Below are 19,545 nucleotides of genomic sequence, written 5' to 3'. Positions count from 1 at the left end.
GTGTGTGGGTTCATTTCTGGGTCTTCAATTCTATTCCATTGGTCTATCTGTCTGTCTCTGTACCAATACCATGCAGTTTTTATCACTATTGCTCTGTATACTGCTTGAGTTCAGGGATAGTGATTTCCCCCTGAAGTCCATTTATTGTTGCGGATAGTTTTAGCTATCCTGGGTTTTTTGTTATTCCAGATGAATTTGCAAATTGTTCTGTCTAACTCTTTGAAGAATTGGATTGGTATTTTGATGGGGATTGCATTGAATCTGTAGATCGCTTTTGGTAAAATGGCCATTTTTACTATATTAATCCTGCCAATCCATGAGCATGGGAGATCTTTTCATCTTCTGAGGACTTCTTCAATTTCTTTCTTCAGAGTCTTGAAGTTCTTATTGTACAGATCTTTTACTTGCTTGGTTAAAGTCACACCGAGGTACTTTATATTATTTGGGTCTATTATGAAGGGTGTCGTTTCCCTAATTTCTCTCTCGGCTTGTTTCTCTTTTGTGTAGAGGAAGGCTACTGATTTATTTGAGTTAATTTTATACCCAGCCACTTTGCTGAAGTTGTTTATCAGCTTTAGTAGTTCTCTGGTGGAACTTTTGGGATCACTTAAATATACTATCATATCATCTGCAAATAGTGAAATTTTGACTTCTTCTTTTCCGATCTGTATCCCCTTGACCTCCTTTTGTTGTCTGATTGCTCTGGCTAGAACTTCAAGAACTATATTGAATAAGTAGGGAGAGAGTGGGCAGCCTTGTCTAGTCCCTGATTTTAGTGGGATTGCTTCAAGTTTCTCTCCATTTAGTTTAATGTTAGCAACTGGTTTGCTGTATATGGCTTTTACTATGTTTAGGTATGGGCCTTGAATTCCTATACTTTCCAGGACTTTTATCATGAAGGGGTGTTGAATTTTGTCAAATGCTTTCTCAGCATCTAATGAAATGATCATGTGGTTTTGTTCTTTCAGTTTGTTTATATAATGGATCACGTTGATGGTTTTCCGTATATTAAACCATCCCTGCATGCCTGGGATGAAGCCTACTTGATCATGGTGGATGATTGTTTTGATGTGCTCTTGGATTCGGTTTGCCAGAATTTTATTGAGTACTTTTGCATTGATATTCATAAGGGAAATTGGTCTGAAGTTCTCTTTCTTTGTTGGGTCTTTGTGTGGTTTAGGTATAAGAGTAATTATGGCTTCATAGAAGGAATTCGGTAATGCTCCATCTGTTTCGATTTTGTGGAATAGTTTGGATAATATTGGTATGAGGTCTTCTATGAAGGTCTGATAGAATTCTGTACTAAACCCATCTGGACCTGGGTTCTTTTTGGTTGGGAGACCTTTAATGACTGCTTCTGTTTCCTTAGGAGTTATGGGGTTGTTTAATTGGTTTATCTGTTCCTGATTTAACTTCGGTACCTGGTATCTGTCTAGGAAATTGTCCATTTCCTGCAGATTTTCAAGTTTTGTTGAATATAGGCTTTTATAGTAAGATCTGATGATTTTTTGAATTTCCTCTGAATCTGTAGTTATGTCTCCCTTTTCATTTCTGCTTTTGTTAATTTGGACACACTCTCTGTGTCCTCTCGTTAGTCTGGCTAAGGGTTTATCTATCTTGTTGATTTTCTCAAAGAACCAACTTTTCGTTCTGTTGATTCTTTCTATGGTCCTTTTTGTTTCTACTTGGTTGATTTCAGCTCTGAGTTTGATTATTTCCTGCCTTCTACTCCTCCTGGGTGTATTTGCTTCTTTTTGTTCTAGAAATTTTAGGTGTGCTGTCAAGCTGCTGACATATGCTCTTTCCTGTTTCTTTCTGCAGGCACTCAGCGCTATGAGTTTTCCTCTTAGCACAGCTTTCATTGTGTCCCATAAGTTTGGGTATGTTGTACCTTCATTTTCATTAAATTCTAAAAAGTCTTTAATTTCTTTCTTTATTTCTTCCTTGACCAGGTTATCACTGATTAGAGCATTGTTCAATTTCCACGTATATGTGGGCATTCTTCCCTTATTGTTATTAAAGACCAGTTTTAGGCCGTGGTGGTCTGATAGCACGTATAGGATTATTTCTATCTTTCTGTACCTGTTGAGGCCCGTTTTTTGACCAATTATATGGTCAAGTTTGGAGAAAGTACCATGAGGAGCTGAGAAGAAGGTATATCCTTATGCTTTAGGGTAGAATGTTGTATAAATGTCTGTTAAGTCCATTTGGCTCATGACCCTCTCTTAGTCTGTTTATGTCTCTGTTTAATTTCTGTTTCCATGATCTGTCCCTTGATGAGAGTGGGGTGATGAAGTCTCCTACTATTATTGTGTGAGGTGCAATGTGTGTTTTGAGCTTTAGTAAGGTTTCTTTTACGTATGTAGGTGCCCTTGTATTTGGGGCATAGATATTTAGGATTGAGAGTTCATCTTGGTGGATTTTTCCTTTGATGAATGTGAAGTGTCCTTCCTTATCTTTTTTGATGACTTTTAGTTGAAAATTGATTTTATTTGATATTAGAATGGCTACTCCAGCTTGCTTCTTCCGACCATTTGCTTGGAAAGTTGTTTTCCAGCCTTTCACTCTGAGGTAGTGTCTGTCTTTGTCTCTGAGGTGTGTTTCCTGTATGCAGCAGAATGCAGGGTCCTCGTTGCGTATCCAGTTTGTTAATCTATGTCTTTTTATTGGGGAGTTGAGGCCATTGATGTTGAGAGATATTAAAGAATAGTGATTATTTCTTCCTGTTATATTCATATTTGGATGTGAGGTTATGTTTGTGTGCTTTTCTTCTCTTTGTTTTGTTGCCAAGATGATTAGTTTCTTGCTTCTTCTGGGGTATAGCTTGCCTCCTTATGTTGGGCTTTACCCTTTATTATCCTTTGTAGTGCTGGATTTGTAGAAAGATATTGTGTAAATTTGGTTTTGTCATGGAATATCTTGGTTTCTCCATCTATGTTAATTGAGAGTTTTGCAGGATACAGTACCCTGGGCTGGCATTTGTGTTCTCTTAGGGTCTGTATGACATCAGTCCAGGATCTTCTGGCCTTCATAGTTTCTGGCGAAAAGTCTGGTGTAATTCTGATAGGTCTGCCTTTATATGTTACTTGACCTTTTTACCTTACTGCTTTTAATATTCTTTCTTTATTTTGTGCGTTTGGTGTTTTGACTATTATGTGACGGGAGGTGTTTCTTTTTTTATTTTTTTTAAATTTATTTAATACTTAATAATAATTCTTTGGTTTCCGGGCAAACATCCCCCTCCCCCCTCCCCTTCCTTATGGGTGTTCCCCTCCCAACCCTCCCCCCATTGCCACCCTCCCCCCAACAATCACCTTCACTGGGGGTTCAGTCTTAGCAGGACCCAGGGCTTCCCCTTCCACTGGTGCTCTTACTAGGATATTCATTGCTACCTATGAGGTCAGAGTCCAGGGTCAGTCCATGTATAGTCTTTACGTAGTGGCTTAGTCCCTGGAAGCTCTGGTTGCTTGGCATTTTTGTTCATAAGGGGTCTCGAGCCCCTTCAAGCTCTTCCAGTTCTTTCTCTGATTCCTTCAATGGGGGTCCTATTCTCAGTTCAGTGGTTTGCTGCTGGCATTCGCCTCTGTATTTGCTGTATTCTGGCTCTGTCTCTCAGGAGGGATCTACATTCGGCTCCTGTCGGTCTGCACTTCTTTGCTTCATCCATCTTGTCTAATTGGGTGGCTGTATATGTATGGGCCACATGTGGGGCAGGCTCTGAATGGGTGTTCCTTCAGTCTCTGTTTTAACCTTTGCCTCTCTCTTCCCTGCCAAGGGTATTCTTGTTCCCCTTTTAGACAAGGAGTGAACATTCACATTTTGATCATCCGTCTTGAGTTTCATTTGTTCTAGGCATCTAGGGTAATTCAAGCATTTGGGCTAAAAGCCACTTATCAGTGAGTGCATACCATGTATGTCTTTCTGTGATTGTGTTACCTCACTCAGGATGATATTTTCCAGTTCCAACCATTTGCCTATGAATTTCATAAAGCCGTGGTTTTTGATAGCTGAGTAATATTCCATTGTGTAGATGTACCACATTTTCTGTATCCATTCCTCTGTTGAAGGGCATCTGGGTTCTTTCCAGCTTCTGGCTATTATAAATAAGGCTGCGATGAACATAGTGGAGCACGTGTCTTTTTTGTATGTTGGGGCATCTTTTGGGTATATGCCCAAGAGAGGTATAGCTGGATCCTCAGGCAGTTCAATGTCCAATTTTCTGAGGAACCTCCAGACTGATTTCCAGAATGGTTGTACCAGTTTGCAATCCCACCAACAATGGAGGAGTGTTCCTCTTTCTCCGCATCCTCGCCAGCATCTGCTGCCACCTGAGTTTTTGATCTTAGCCATTCTCACTGGTGTGAGGTGAAATCTCAGGGTTGTTTTGATTTGCATTTCCCTTATGACTAAAGATGTTGAACATTTCTTTAGGTGTTTCTCAGCAATTTGGCATTCCTCAGCTGTGAATTCTTTGTTTAGCTCTGAACCCCATTTTTTGATAGGGTTATTTGTCTCCATGCGGTCTAACTTCTTGAGTTCTTTGTATATTTTGGATATAAGGCCTCTATCTGTTGTAGGATTGGTAAAGATCTTTTCCCATCTGTTGGTTGCCGATTTGTCCTAACCACAGTGTCCTTTGCCTTACAGAAGCTTTGCAGTTTTATGAGATCCCATTTGTCGATTCTTGATCTTAGAGCATAAGCCATTGGTGTTTTGTTCAGGAAATTTTTTCCAGTGCCCATGTGTTCCAGATGATTCCCTAGTTTTTCTTCTATTAGTTTGAATGTATCAGGTTTGATGTGGAGGTCCTTGATCCCCTTGGACTTAAGCTTTGTACAGATGATAAGCATGGATCGATCTGCATTCTTCTACATGTGACCTCCAGTTGAACCAGCACCATTTGCTGAAAATGCTGTCTTTTTTCCATTGGATGGTTTTGGCTCCTTTGCCAAAAATCAAGTGCCCATAGGTGTGTGGGTTCATTTCTGGGTCTTCAATTCTATTCCATTGGTCTATCTGTCTGTCTCTGTACCAATACCATGCAGTTTTTATCACTATTGCTCTGTAATACTGCTTGAGTTCAGGGATAGTGATTTCCCCTGAAGTCCTTTTATTGTTGAGGATAGTTTTAGCTATCCTGGGTTTTTTGTTATTCCAGATGAATTTGCAAATTGTTCTGTCTAACTCTTTGAAGAATTGGATTGGTATTTTGATGGGGATTGCATTGAATCTGTAGATCGCTTTTGGTAAAATGGCTATTTTTACTATATTAATCCTGCTAATCCATGAGCATGGGAGATCTTTCCATCTTCTGAGGTCTTCTTCAATTTCTTTCTTCAGTGTCTTGAAGTTCTTATTGTACAGATCTTTTACTTGCTTGGTTAAAGTCACACCGAGGTATTTTATATTATTTGGGTCTATTATGAAGGGTGTCGTTTCCCTAATTTCTTTCTCGGCTTGTTTCTCTTTTGTGTAGAGGAAGGCTACTGATTTATTTGAGTTAATTTTATATCCAGCCACTTTGCTGAGGTTGTTTATCAGCTTCTTTAGTTCTCTGGTGGAAATTTTGGGATCATTTAAATAAACTATCATATCATCTGCAAATAGTGAAATTTTGACTTCTTCTTTTCCAATCTGTATTCCCTTGACCTCCTTTTGTTGTCTGATTGCTCTGGCTAGAACTTCAAGAACTATATTGAATAAGTAGGGAGAGAGTAGGCAGCCTTTTCTAGTCCCTGATTTTAGTGGGATTGCTTCAAGTTTCTCTCCATTTAGTTTAATGTTAGCAACTGGTTTGCTGTATATGGCTTTTACTATGTTTAGGTATGGGCCTTGAATTCCTATTCTTTCCAGGACTTTTATCATGAAGGGGTGTTGAATTTTGTCAAATGCTTTCTCAGCATCTAATGAAATGATCATGTGGTTTTGTTCTTTCAGTTTGTTTATATAATGGATCACGTTGATGGTTTTCCGTATATTAAACCATCCCTGCATGCCTGGGATGAAGCCTACTTGATTATGGTGGATGATTGTTTTGATGTGCTCTTGGATTCGGTTTGCCAGATTTTTATTGAGTACTTTTGCGTCGATATTCATAAGGGAAATTGGTCTGAAGTTCTCTTTCTTTGTTGGGTTTTTGTGTGGTTTAGGTATAAGAGTAATTGTGGCTTCATAGAAGGAATTCGGGAGTGATCCATCTGTTTCAATTTTGTGGAATAGTTTGGATAATATTGGTATGAGGTCTTCTATGAAGGTTTGATAGAATTCTGCACTGAACCCGTCTGGACTTGGGTTCTTTTTGGTTGGGAGACCTTTAATGACTGCTTCTATTTCCTTAGGAGTTATGGTGTTGTTTAACTGGTTTATCTGTTCCTGATTTAACTTCGGTACCTGGTATTTGTCTAGGAAATTGTCCATTTCATGTAGATTTTCAAGTTTTTTTGAATATAGGCTTTTATAGTAAGATCTGATGATTTTTTGAATTTCCTTTGAATCTGTTGTTATGTCTCCCTTTTCATTTCTGATTTTGTTAATTTGGACACACTCTCTGGGTCCTTTCGTTATCCTGGCTAATGGTTTATTTATCTTGTTGATTTTCTCAAAGAACCAACTTTTCGTTCTGTTGATTCTTTCTATGGTCCTTTTTGTTTCTACTTGGTTGATTTCAGCTCTGAGTTTGATTATTTCCTGCCTTCTACTCCTCCTGGGTGTATTTGCTTCTTTTTGCTCTAGAGCTTTTAGGTGTACTGTCAAGCTGCTGACATATGGTCTTTCCTGTTTCTTTCTGCAGGCACACAGCGCTATGAGTTTTCCTCTTAGCACAGCTTTCATTGTGTCCCATAAGTTTGGGTATGTTGTACCTTCATTTTCATTAAATTCTAAAAAGTCTTTAATTTCTTTCTTTATTTCTTCCTTGACTAGGTTATCATTGAGTAGAGCATTGTTCAATATCCACGTATATGTGGGCATTCTTCCCTTATTGTTATTGAAGACCAGTTTTAGGCCATGGTGGTCTGATAGCACGCATGGGATTATTTCTATCTTTCTGTACATGTTGAGGCCCGTTTTTTTTTTTTTTACAATGCAAACACAAAAGGTTTATTTTTCCAGCATGTCAGAGTCAACCCTCAATCAGCCCCTCATGGCGAGTGACTAGAAGGTGACCCCAAATGGCTATAACAAGCAGTTTTTATATTTTTTAGGGGTACAGGTTACATCAGCAAGGTTACAGTTTAAACTTACTGGCTAAGCATATTGACCTTTGAATCTATTGGCTAGCATATAACATGCATTCGAACTCTATCTGGGACCAGAGGGTCAGGTGACCATCAGTCAGTGCATTCTGCCGTTTTTCAAGAATGTCCCTGCTCCTCCTGAGAACTATGGGTGGAGAATGGAACTTGGCCTAGCCTTGACCCGAGGCAGGAATCTGGTACTTGGCCTAATCTTGACCTGAGGCGGTGGGTGTAAAGCTGGCAAAAGCCCCTAGGGTCCTTCACATGAACTCCATAACCTACCTACTTTCTATCAGGCCAAGCTTCTTAATAGCTCTTATACTTCAGTAAGAACTAGGGTCCTTCATAACTTCACGCATCACAAGGCGTCCACACATGAATGTGTGCTTTATTGTTATGATGAGTCACAGGTTATTCAGCACACTCTGTAGGGCTTTTTACCCTATGTCAGTGGGACCAGCCTGTGTCAGTTCTGCTAGCTGGTTTTAGGGAGTCTGGACAAAGTGGGAAAGTTCCAGTTTTCTTTGTCAACTTGATATTTATAATATGCTATTTATGTGTCTGTTAGGTTTTTGCCAAACTCTCTGTCCCAGGCTTACCTTAAACTTGCTATGTAATGTAGAATGACCTTAAACTTCTGATCCTCCTCCTGCCTATACCTCCTGAGTGGTAGTATTACAGGGGTGTGTGTGTGTGTGTGTGTGTGTGTGTGTGTGTGTGTCCAAACTACTTTATGCAGTGCTGGAGATGGAGCACAGGGCTCCATCCATATCAGACAAATACTTTGCCAACTAAATTACCTACCCAGGCCTATCATTGCTAATTTTTTTTGCATTTGTGTGTGTGTGTGTGTGTGTGTGTGTGTGTGTGTGTATGGTGTGCATGTGTATATGTGTATTAATATGTGTTTAAGTGTGTGTAGGCCTGACAGTCCCTCTCTACCTTATTCAACCAGGCAGTCTCTCAGCTGAATCCAGAATTTGCTAATACAACTTGTATAGCTAGCCAGCCTGCCCTGGGGATCCTTGTCTCTGCTCTCTAAGCTCTGAAATTATAGGCAGGCCTCCATGCCTCACTTGCCATTTATTTGCTGTATGGGAATTTAAACTCTGATCCTTAATCTTTCATGGTAAGCTTGTTTTGCACTAAGCCATCTCACCAGCCATCTATTTGTAAGAATTTGTGAAACAACTTGTAGACTGATTCTTTTCTTTAACTTTCTTCCTTCATCTGCCCCTAGGTCCATTTGAGGAGGTTTTACCTAGAAGTAGAATAACTGGGATGGAGGAAACATGGAATATGAGGGAATATAGCAACCTATGGAACTATCTGGATTACATTTAAATCACATATCTGTGGGGAAGTTAGACATTTTCTTTTCTCTTTGTTCAATAATTTTAATTTGTGAAATAAACAACCAACAGTCAGACAGTTAAAGAACAGTTCACCTGGGCTGGAGAGATGGCTCAGCGGTTAAGAGCACCTGACTACTCTTCCAGAGGTACTGAGTTCAATTCCCAGCAACCACAGAGTTCAATTCCCAGCAACCACATGGTGGCTCACAACCATCTGTAAAGAGATCTAATGCCCTCTTCTGGTGTATCTGAAGACAGCTACAGTGTACTTATATTTAATAAATGAATAAATCTTTAAAAAAAAAGTTCACTTTTCTTTTTGTCAATTGAGTAAAACCTTAAGACAGAAAACTAAAAATATAGGTAGGAAATAATTTTTAAGATGCTATTTGTTTGATTATTGTCTCAAACTTAATTGTGCAGATGGTCTAATGAAATCCCCTTTCTGTGGGAAAATAAATTGGCTTTCAGCACACAGTGGTACCTGCAACAGGGGCAACTACCCTCAGCTTAGAATGATCCTTTAGATTCTGCTATTCCTGGAACCTAAAGTTGTGGCAAGAAATCTTACCCTTCCTTAACTAACGTGATATAAAAGAACATGAAAGGTAAAAGTTTTAAAGTTGCCCCCCTAGAGCAGAAGAAAGAAACAGGTTAGGCACCAGAATTGTATGTTCCAGGAAGCCCCTCCTAGGGCTATAGAATAGGTAATCACATCGGCCGATTCAACAGCTTTCTCCCAGGAACTAGCTGACCATGAAGTTAGATTAGAATCTTAGAAAACAATCTTGAGAAGCAGGAAGCAGCTTCTCCAAGAACTAGCGGACCATAAAGTTAAACAATCTTGAGAAACAGAGTTTCTCCTTGTGATTTTTCACTGGTATTCTTCACACTTTCCAATGACGCCATCCCTGCCCCCCCAGGTTGTGGTTTCTCCCTTTAAATACCCTTTCTCCCAGCCTCTCGGGGTCGAACTCTACTGTCCCTGTGTGGGATATTAGTCTCGACCCCAATGCATTGGTTCCTATCAATAAACCTCGTGTAAATTACAGCAAGGACGGTCTTATGTGAGTTCTTGGGGGGTCACGTCATCCTGAGACTTGAGTGAGGGTCTCCCCACTCTGGGGGTCTTTCAAACAGATATTTTATCTTTTAGGCCAAGAATCATCCTCAACATTGAGTGGGTTCTGAGAAAAGAGGTATCTGAGAATGATGAAAAGAATGACTCAAGGTCAAATAGTGGATCCAAGCCCATCACCTATGTTCTGCTTGCTATTCTAAGAGATCTCTCTGTCCATGTACTGCTTGCTGGTGTGTGTGTGTGTGTGTGTGTGTGTGTGTGTGTGTGTGCATTTGTGTGTAATGTGTGTGTGTGTGCATTTGTGTGTAGTGTGTGTGTGTGACTGTCTGTCTCTGTGTCTGTGTGTCTCAGTTCTCCAAGCAGTTCTCTTTCTTTTTTTTTTTTGAGAATACTTTATTAGTTTTTGTAATCAAACCCACGTAGATAAGACCTTACATATTTAATAGAGTGTGCTACCCCTGTACAAATGGAAAAAACTTAAGTTCAACATTTCTAGACCAATATGGCTGTTAATTTCTGTACAGTGCCAACTCAACACAGTAAACGGGGATACTTTTTTCGAAAGTTGACAGCACAGGTAAAGTTTCAAAAAATTCAAATTATATATCTGTATATATATATTTATATTTATATAAAAAGACCAATAATAGCAGTGTGTTATGCATCAACAGCAGCAACAGCTTTTCCAGGTTCTGCAGTCATCTGAACAAAACTGTAGAGACATCCAGCACACTCCATTAAAAAAAAAAAAGTAAAAAAACAAAACCCGAGAAAACAGCACAGTTCTGTTACTCTTGTGGTACCTGGCACCATTTTTTTTTTAAATTAGCTTCTCAATCATCATCTGGAAAGAAAACATTCTGAGCAACATCATTAAAAACAGCTCTGATAAAGCACGGTCACTACTACGTATCATAAAGCAGGTACAAGCTATTTTACATCCACAGAGGTATGATACAGTACTGTCCTACATCTATAATACTAGAGGATACAATTTAAAAGGCATTATTTGAGACTTGATTCTACTTTTCCAGCAGAGGGCCCAAAGGATGATGTGACACAGCTTTGTAAAGAAACATACTCTAGACAGGATTTCCTTTCACTAGTGGCACAGTTCTAAGGATTCATTCTCTCCATGAATGTCAGCTAAAACCGTTATTAAAAAAATGAAATATCCCTAAAACAAAACCGTATAACCACCGGATTCACATGAAGATGACCTAGTGGAGACAAGCTGGACCTCACCTTACCAACAAGCTATCAAATCTGTTATGTTTAAACAGTGAGACCTCCAAGGAAGGAGATGCCAAGTAGTGCTTCAAAGCTTCGGACCACAATCAAACACAGCATCCTTTTCAACAGAAGCAGAAGCTCATCTGAATATGCTCAAGGATGCTGACATCAACATTTAATCATCTCCTCACTCATCCAGGAAGAAGGGGAGATCAGTTACTACTGTACTTTATTGTGTTCAACCAAATCACCATGTTACAAAAATAGCAAGCTGCCATAATAAAAAATAAGGCTCCTCTATCCAGCACCAGATAGCATCATTTTACTTTCAAGCCTAGAAATTGCACACTTGTATATAAACCAACCGAAGATGAGGATTGAGAGTTCATCTTGGTGGATTTTTCCTTTGATGAATATGAAGTGTCCTTCCTTATCTTTTTTGATGACTTTTAATTGAAAATTGATTTTATTTGATATTAGAATGGCTACTCCAGCTTGCTTCTTCTGACCATTTGCTTGGAAAGTTGTTTTCCAGCCTTTCACTCTGAGGTAGTGTCTGTCTTTGTCTCTGAGGTGTGTTTCCTGTAGGCAGCAGAATGCAGGGTCCTCATTGCGTATCCAGTTTGTTAATCTATGTCTTTTTATTGGGGAGTTGAGGCCATTGATGTTGAGAGATATTAAGGAATAGTGATTATTGCTTCCTGTTATATTCATATGCGAGGCCGGCGGACCCCGCCCCGACCCCTCGCGGGGAACGGGGGGGCGCTGGGGGCCTCCCACTTATTCTACACCTCTCATGTCTCTTCACTGTGCCAGACTAGAGTCAAGCTCAACAGGGTCTTCTTTCCCCGCTGATTCCGCCAAGCCCGTTCCCTTGGCTGTGGTTTCGCTGGATAGTAGGTAGGGACAGTGGGAATCTCGTTCATCCATTCTTGCGCGTCACTAATTAGATGACGAGGCATTTGGCTACCTTAAGAGAGTCATAGTTACTCCCGCCGTTTACCCGCGCTTCATTGAATTTCTTCACTTTGACATTCAGAGCACTGGGCAGAAATCATATCACGTCAACACCCGCCGCGGGCCTTCGTGGAGGCCCATTTTTTGACCAACTATATGGTCAATTTTGGAGAAAGTACCATGAGGAGCTGAGAAGAAGGTATATCCTTTTGCTTTGGGATAGAATGTTCTATAAATATCCGTTAAGTCCATTTGGCTCATGACTTCTCTTAGTCTGTCTACGTCTCTGTTTAATTTCTGTTTCCATGATCTGTCCATTGATGAGAGTGGGGTGTTGAAATCTCCCACTATTATTGTGTGAGGTGCAATGTGTGTTTTGAGCTTTAGTAAGGTTTCTTTTACGTATGTAGGTGCCCTTGTATTTGGGGGATAGATATTTAGGATTGAGAGTTCATCTTGGTGGATTTTTCCTTTGATGAATGTGAAGTGTCCTTCCTTATCTTTTTTGATGACTTTTAATTGAAAATTGATTTTATTTGATATTAGAATGGCTACTCCAGCTTGCTTCTTCTGACCATTTGCTTGGAAAGTTGTTTTCCAGCCTTTCACTCTGCGGTAGTGTCTGTCTTTGTCTCTGAGGTGTGTTTCCTGTAGGCAGCAGAATGCAGGGTCCTCGTTGTGTATCCAGTTTGTTAATCTATTTCTTTTTATTGGGGAGTTGAGGCCATTGATGTTGAGAGATATTAAGGAATAGTGATTATTGCTTCCTGTTATATTCATATTTGGATGTGAGGTTATGTTTGTGTGCTTTTCTTCTCTTTGTTTTGTTGCCAAGACAATTAGTTTCTTGCTTCTTCTGGGGTATAGCTTGCCTCCTTATGTTGGGCTCCATTTATTATCCTTTGTAGTGCTGGATTTGTAGAAAGATATTGTGTAAATTTGGTTTTGTCATGGAATATCTTTGTTTCTCCATCTATGTTAATTGAGAGTTTTGCAGGATACAGTAACGTGGGCTGGCATTTGTGTTCTCTTAGGGTCTGTATGACATCTGTCCAGGATCTTCTGGCCTTCATAGTTTCTGGGGAAAAGTCTGGTGTGGTTCTGATAGGTCTGCCTTTATATGTTACTTGACCTTTTTTCCTTACTGCTTTTAATATTCTTTCTTTATTTTGTGCGTTTGGTGTTTTGACTATTATGTGACGGGAGGTGTTTCTTTTCTGGTCCAATCTATTTGGAGTTCTGTAGGCTTCTTGTATGCCTATGGGTATCTCTTTTTTTAGGTTAGGGAAGTTTTCTTCTATGATTTTGTTGAAGATATTTACTGGTCCTTTGAGCTGGGAGTCTTCACTCTCTTCTATACCTATTATCCTTAGGTTTGATCTTCTCATTGAGTCCTGGATTTCCTGTATGTTTTGGACCAGTAGCTTTTTCTGCTTTACATTATCTTTGACAGTTGAGTCAATGATTTCTATGGAATCTTCTGCTCCCGAGATTCTCTCTTCCATCTCTTGTATTCTGTTGGTGAAGCTTCTATCTACAGCTCCTTGTCTCTTCTTTTGATTTTTCTATATCCAGGGTTGTTTCCATGTGTTCTTTCTTGATTGCTTCTATTTCCATTTTTAATTCCTTCAACTGTTTGATTGTGTTTTCCTGGAATTCTTTCAGGGATTTTTGTGTCTCCTCTCTATGGGTTTCTACTTGTTTATTTATGTTTTCCTGGAATTCTTTCAGGCATTTTTGCGATTCCTCTCTGTCGGCTTCTACTTGTTCTCTAAGGGAGTTCTTCACGTCTTTCTTGAAGTCCTCCAGCATCATGATCAAATATGATTTTGAAAGTAGATCTTGCTTTTCTGGTGTGTTTGGATATTCCATGTTTATTTTGGTGGGAGAATTGGGCTCCGATGATGCCATGTAGTCTTGGTTTTTGTTGCTTGGGTTCCTGCGCTTGCCTCTCGCCATCAGATTATCTCTAGTGTTACTTTGTTCTGCTATTTCTGACAGTGGCTAGACTGTCCTATAAGCCTGTGTGTCAGGAGTGCTGTAGACCTGTTTTCCTGTTTTCTTTCAGCCAGTTATGGGGACAGAGTGTTGTGCTTTCGGGCGTGTAGTTTTTCCTATCTACAGGCCTTCAGCTCTTCCTGTGGGCCTGTGTCTGGTGTTCACCAGGCAGGTCACTTGCAGCAGAAAAGTTTGTCTTACCTGTGGTCCCGAGGCTCAAGTTTGCTCTTGGGATGCTGCCTACGAGCTCTCTGCGGCGGCAGCAACCAGGAAGATCTGCGCCGCCCTTTCCAGGAGCCTCCGTGCACCAGGGTTCCAGATGGCGTTTGGTATTTTCCTCTGGCGTCAGAGATGTGTGCAGAGAGCAGTCTCTTCTGGTTTCCCAGGCGTGTCTGCCTCTCTGTGTGTTTAGCTCTCCCTCCCACGGGATTTGGGTGCAGAGAACTGTTTATCCGGTCTGTCCTTTCAGGTTCCAGCGGTGTCTCAGGCGCAGGGGTCCTGCCCCTCCTGGGCCCTCCCCCACGGGAACCCAGAGGCTGTATACAGTTTCCTCTGGACCAGGGATGTGGGCAGGGGTGGGCAGTGTTGGTGGTCTCTTCCGCTCTGCAGTCTCAGGAGTGCCCACCTGACCAGGCGGTGAGGTCTCTCTCCCATGGGGTCTGGGAGCAGAGAGCTGCTGCGGGCTGGGATCCGCGGGTTTGGGACTCCCGGTAAACACAGGAAGTACCCGGTCCTAGAGGAATTTTGCTTCTGTGTGTCCTGAGTTCACCAGGCAGGTCTCTTGCAGCAGAAAAGTTGGTCTTACCTGTGGTCCCGAGGCTCAAGTTTGCTCGTGGGAGCACTTGCTTTCTAAAACAAAGAAAACATACAGGAAAAAATAGGGGTGGGGTAGAGTGCCAGGACCTGATTTGAGTGAATTTATTGGTGTTTCAATCATCATTGACAGTCTGAATATGGGCTCACGTGAAATGTCATGATGGTAGGTAGCATGTTTCACATCTTCCAAGGCCATCAGGTCTTCATGAGCATTATGATATGGTGCAAGAGAAAACTTTGAGTAAGGTCAAGTCACTTTGCCTATTGTAATGTTATTATTTTTTTTCTTTTTTGTGTATTTACATTTCAAATGTTACCCCCTTTCCCAGTTCCATCCTCTCCCATGCCCCCTTCTCCTGCTTTTATGATAATGAAGCCCCTCCCCACACCCACTCCCACATTGTAGCCCTGGCATTCCCCTACATAGGGGAAATGAACCTTTACAGGACAAAGGACTTCTCCTCCTATTGATGCCAGACAATGCCACCCTCTGTTACATATGCAGCTGGAGCCACAGGTCCCTTTCTGAGTATTCTTTGGTTGGTGGCTTAGTTCCTGGGGAGCTCTGGGGGGGTCTGGTTGGTTGATATTGTTCTTCCTATGTGGTTGCAAACCCCATCAGCTCCTTCAATCCTCTCTCTAACACCTCCATTGGGATCCCCATGCTCAGTCTGATGGTTAGCTGCAAGTATCCTCATCTGTATCAGTAAGGCTCTGGGAGAGCCTCTCAGGAGACACCCATATCAGGCTGTTAATAGGCATCAGCAAATATGCGGTTTGGTGGCTGCATATGGGTTGGATCCCAGGTGGGGCAGTCTCTGGATGACCTTTCCTTTGTCCCTGTATTTTCTCCAGTGAATATTTTGTTTCCCTTCTAAGAAGAACTGAAGCATCCACATTTTAGTCTTCCTTCTTGAGCTTCATATGGTCTGTGAATTGTTTCTTAGGTATTCCAAGCTTTTGGGCTAATATCCACTTATCAGTGAGTTCATACCACGTGTGTTCTTTTGTGATTGGGTTTCTGTTGTTGTAAAAATATAAAAATAAAAAAGGTATGCTTGTCTTTTAATTGATGGCGAACTAATGTGATGGGCAAGAATCCTCTAGTAATCCTAAGAGTTGAGAGAAAGTTTTTATTTTCTAAGAGGAGGGCAGTGCCATGTTAAGTCATGTGATATCTCTAGGGCAGAAATTCAAACAAAGAAATGGGGAAGCAGCCTGCTACTTCCTACTGTGTGTTAAGTAATGGCAGCTCAGAGAGTTAGAGATTAAAAGCTGCTTTTTAAAGAAGTTGTTTAGAAAGTCTTTCAGGATACTCATATTCTTTTTAACATGGGCTCCACAGGAATTTTGGGTTGAAATCCTAGTTAGACAGGCTACTTCTTAATTACAGGTATTATTAAAAGGTGATTAAGTTTGTTTTTAGAAAGAAGAGAGTAAAGAGATTACCTGAATCAGGTGGGGATTTTCATCTATGGTTCAGAACTTAGGGAAAAATTGGTCACTAACTCCAAGTAGAGAGTTGTGATAAATATCTGGAACACCAGGGAGAGTGAATGAAGACATATATTATAGAAGTTATTGAGGTTAAATAAAAATCTGTGGCTCCGGGTAGAGAGCTTGACAGATTGAGATATTTTAGGCTAAAGTCCTGGTTTGATATGTTGCTTATTGATATTGGAATTGATAGAAAGTATTTGATTTGTCTTATGAATTACCCCGCTAAAGGCCATATGGCTCATTGGTGCTGGCTATCGAGGGTTTGTGGTTACTTTTGATATTTACCACAACAGGAAGCTCGGATTCTCTTAACGTGGGCTCCACGGGAATTTTGGGTTCATTTCCTGCTATCATAGAGTACAAAAGCCTATCAGGCTCATTGTTTAGCTCACTTCTTTTTTAAAAAATTGTTTAATCTTCATAATGGGTGTGACTTTGAGTTTTATGGTTATATTATTACTCTGGGAGAGAGTGCAAGATACAAGCTTTTCTTGTTACAGACTAAGGAACACAGTATTTGGGGAGAAAGATTTTGTCTTTGTGTTTTTAAAAGGTGTGATTAGGCTCTGGAAGCCTCACAGAGTCATACTGATTAGATTTGATAGAGGTAGACTGCCTGAAAAATTTATCCAGGAGAATCAAACAAAAAGAGATCTCGATTCTAAACTTTTGTCTTGAGAGTTGTATTTTACAGAGTGTGCTTACTTGGAATCCTGGTCTAAAGGACTTTCAGCTGGGTCCAGTCAGGACACATTGGCTACAGCATTTGCTTCATTCTTCCTACCCACTACCCTCAAGGATATCTCAACCTCCATGTACAGCTTGAAGAAGTTATAGAGGAGTCATCGCCCCAATTCCCTGGACTTTGGGGGACTGAAAGTGGTTATTCTAAAGTTGTTTTTATGAGGAATTTAAAATTGGTTGTAATTTAACAGGGAGGAATTAGTTAGATTGAATTGTACAGTCATAATCTCATTTGGTAACTAAGCTAAAATCATATCTTTGCTTTGATATAGAATTTATTTGTTAAAAGAGTTTAAAAGTACAAGGTTTAGAGCCAGTCCTATTGTTGTCATTACAAACTTCTGAGTTGATTACACCTGTGAGTTAAGGTTCAAATAGCAAATATATTGCTGACTTTGTAAGAGTAATTTCAAGTTAAAATTTAGGATATGGAGACAACAGTTTAGATTACCTTATATAGATAGATGGTTTCCAAAAACGTCAGATATCCATAAAATTTGAGATTTAAAAATTATTTATCTTTTGTTGAGACAAATCTGCTCCTAACAGTTCCCCTATGGAAGATTTAATGAAGAATTTGAACATCTCTACCTCCAGGTGAGGCAATACTTTGTGACTAGGCAGCCACTAGACAAATCTGCCTGTTTCATCTGCAGACTAATACTGTCCAGAAAAGGACAAATTATGCATAATAGTTGACTGATAAACCCTGCCAAGACAGGGTGCTCAGCCCTTCAAAATCTGCATTTCAAGAGTCTGTCGGTTGATTTTGGACCAGAAGGCTGAAGACTTGCACTCACATGTTGCTAACAGGGGACTGTACTAGTGGAGATTTGTCTCTACAAGCTCTCAGTTCTGGAAGCCATGTTAGGCTTCCTATGTGTATAGATATTTGGTCATTCTCAGATTTCTGACGGGGTTGAAGACATTATAGTCTGATAGCCTATCAGGCTGTTTAACTCTAAAAATACATATTTTATTGGATAGTTATCAGATAGTATACAAGCTAGCCAAGATATAATATAGATTTTAAAGCCTTTCTTAAGCTGGAATGGATAACTAAATGTTCTGTTAACTGGTGAAATGTTGGACTAGGTGTCAGTTAAATTTTATGCTCTTAATTACAAAATGATAATAGTTGTGCTCAGCTTATATTTGAGAGAAAAGTTTTTTTTTAATTAGACAAAAAGGGTGAAATGTAGGATGATGTCACAGGTGAGGCAGGCTCAAGATAAAAGGAGGCTTGTCATTGGATGAGAAGGAAGGATGGGCAGGAGAGAAGTTTGAAGGAAGAGGAGCAGACTAGAAGAGAAAAGAGGAGACAGGAGGGGAGGGAGAGAAGCCATGGCAGGACAATATGGCAGGTGATGTTAAGATTCTGCTCTGTGTATTTACAGGTTGTTATCAATGTTCCTAAGGAATGGATGGTACCGGGCTTTGTGTGTTTAAGTGGGCAATTATATCTTATCAATTGGATCTAAGATTATTGTGTTGTGTGTTCTTTTATGTGATGGTTTGAGTGTAGGAAAGTGTGTGGCGGTAGGAGACACTGGGCTGCAGAGGAATTGGGATGTGTTTCCATCAAGATATCTAGCAGATATCTTGGGTCACTGAGGTGCTGGACCAAGCGGGATAAAAGACACCATTACTTTTTTCTTATTTTTTATATGTTTACAACAACACGTTACCTCACTCAGGATGATATTTTCTAGTTCTATCCATTTGCCTACGAATGTCATGAAGTCATTGTTTTTAATAGCTGAGTAGTGCTTTATATATGTATGTTTATATTGCACATCTGTTTAAAAAAGTGTGTTTCCCCTTCCCCTTCCCTCCCCTTTCCCCTCCTCTATTTTTCTCCCTTCTTTTTCCCTCCCCTCTTCTCCTCTCCTCTCCCCTCCCCTTCAGCCCCCTCCCCTTCTTTCTCCCTCCTTGCTCCACTCCTCTCTTTTCCCCCTCTCTCCTCTCCTTGCCCTCCCCTCCCCATTCCCTCCCCATTCCACTCAATTCTACTGTGCTCTACTCTAGTTCCTTCCCCTCCTCCTCTTCCCTCCCTCCCCTATGTCTCCTGCCCTCTCTTCTCCTCTCCCTTCTCCCCTCCTCTTCTCTCTCTCCCCTCCTTTCTTCTATTTTTTCTCTTTGTCTTTCATTTCTTGTCTCCTCTCCTCCAGGAATTCATTGTTATGAATTAAATTATATCCTTGTCTCCCAGTTATAAGTTGCAAATCATTTCCAAAGGAGAGGAAATAGGGTCTTTGCAAAGGTACTTAGAGTAGCATGAGGCCAGTAGGCTGAGATCATAATCCAATCTCATATATAATCACTATATAAGACTGGGAAGAGGCACTAGGGATGGCAACTGGTAAGGGCCATGCGACCATGCAGTGAGATACCAAGATGGCATCATACTATCCACGTTTCCTTGTTGTAGCTATCTTTAAAAATGTGTAAAAAGAATACCACAGTACTTATCCTTGTACATATATATTTAAGACTAATATATATATATTATATATATATGGTAGCTGTCTTCAGACACACCAGAAGAGGGCATCAGATTCCATTACAGAGGGTTGTGAGCCACCATGTGGTTGCTGGGAAATGAAATCAGGACCTCTGGAAGAGC

The 19,545-nt window shown here is 40.4% G+C and overlaps 1 long non-coding RNA gene across 1 annotated transcript in view; it reads left to right on the top strand.

Annotated features, from left to right (window-relative positions):
• Window positions 1–11,557, top strand: part of LOC120102827 (uncharacterized) — a 274,820-nt gene extending 263,263 nt beyond the window's left edge. Inside the window, exon 3 of the long non-coding RNA XR_010066490.1 lies at window positions 10,955–11,557. This is a non-coding gene — a long non-coding RNA (uncharacterized LOC120102827). The remainder of the gene's footprint in view (window positions 1–10,954) is intronic.
• Window positions 11,558–19,545: the final 7,988 nt, after the last annotated feature.

The sequence above is a fragment of the Rattus norvegicus genome, chromosome 5 (genome assembly GCF_036323735.1).
Source record: "Rattus norvegicus strain BN/NHsdMcwi chromosome 5, GRCr8, whole genome shotgun sequence".
Taxonomy (NCBI): domain Eukaryota; kingdom Metazoa; phylum Chordata; class Mammalia; order Rodentia; family Muridae; genus Rattus; species Rattus norvegicus.
The sequence above is the reverse complement of the archived record's forward strand: the minus strand, read 5'-3'. Positions and strand labels throughout refer to the sequence as shown.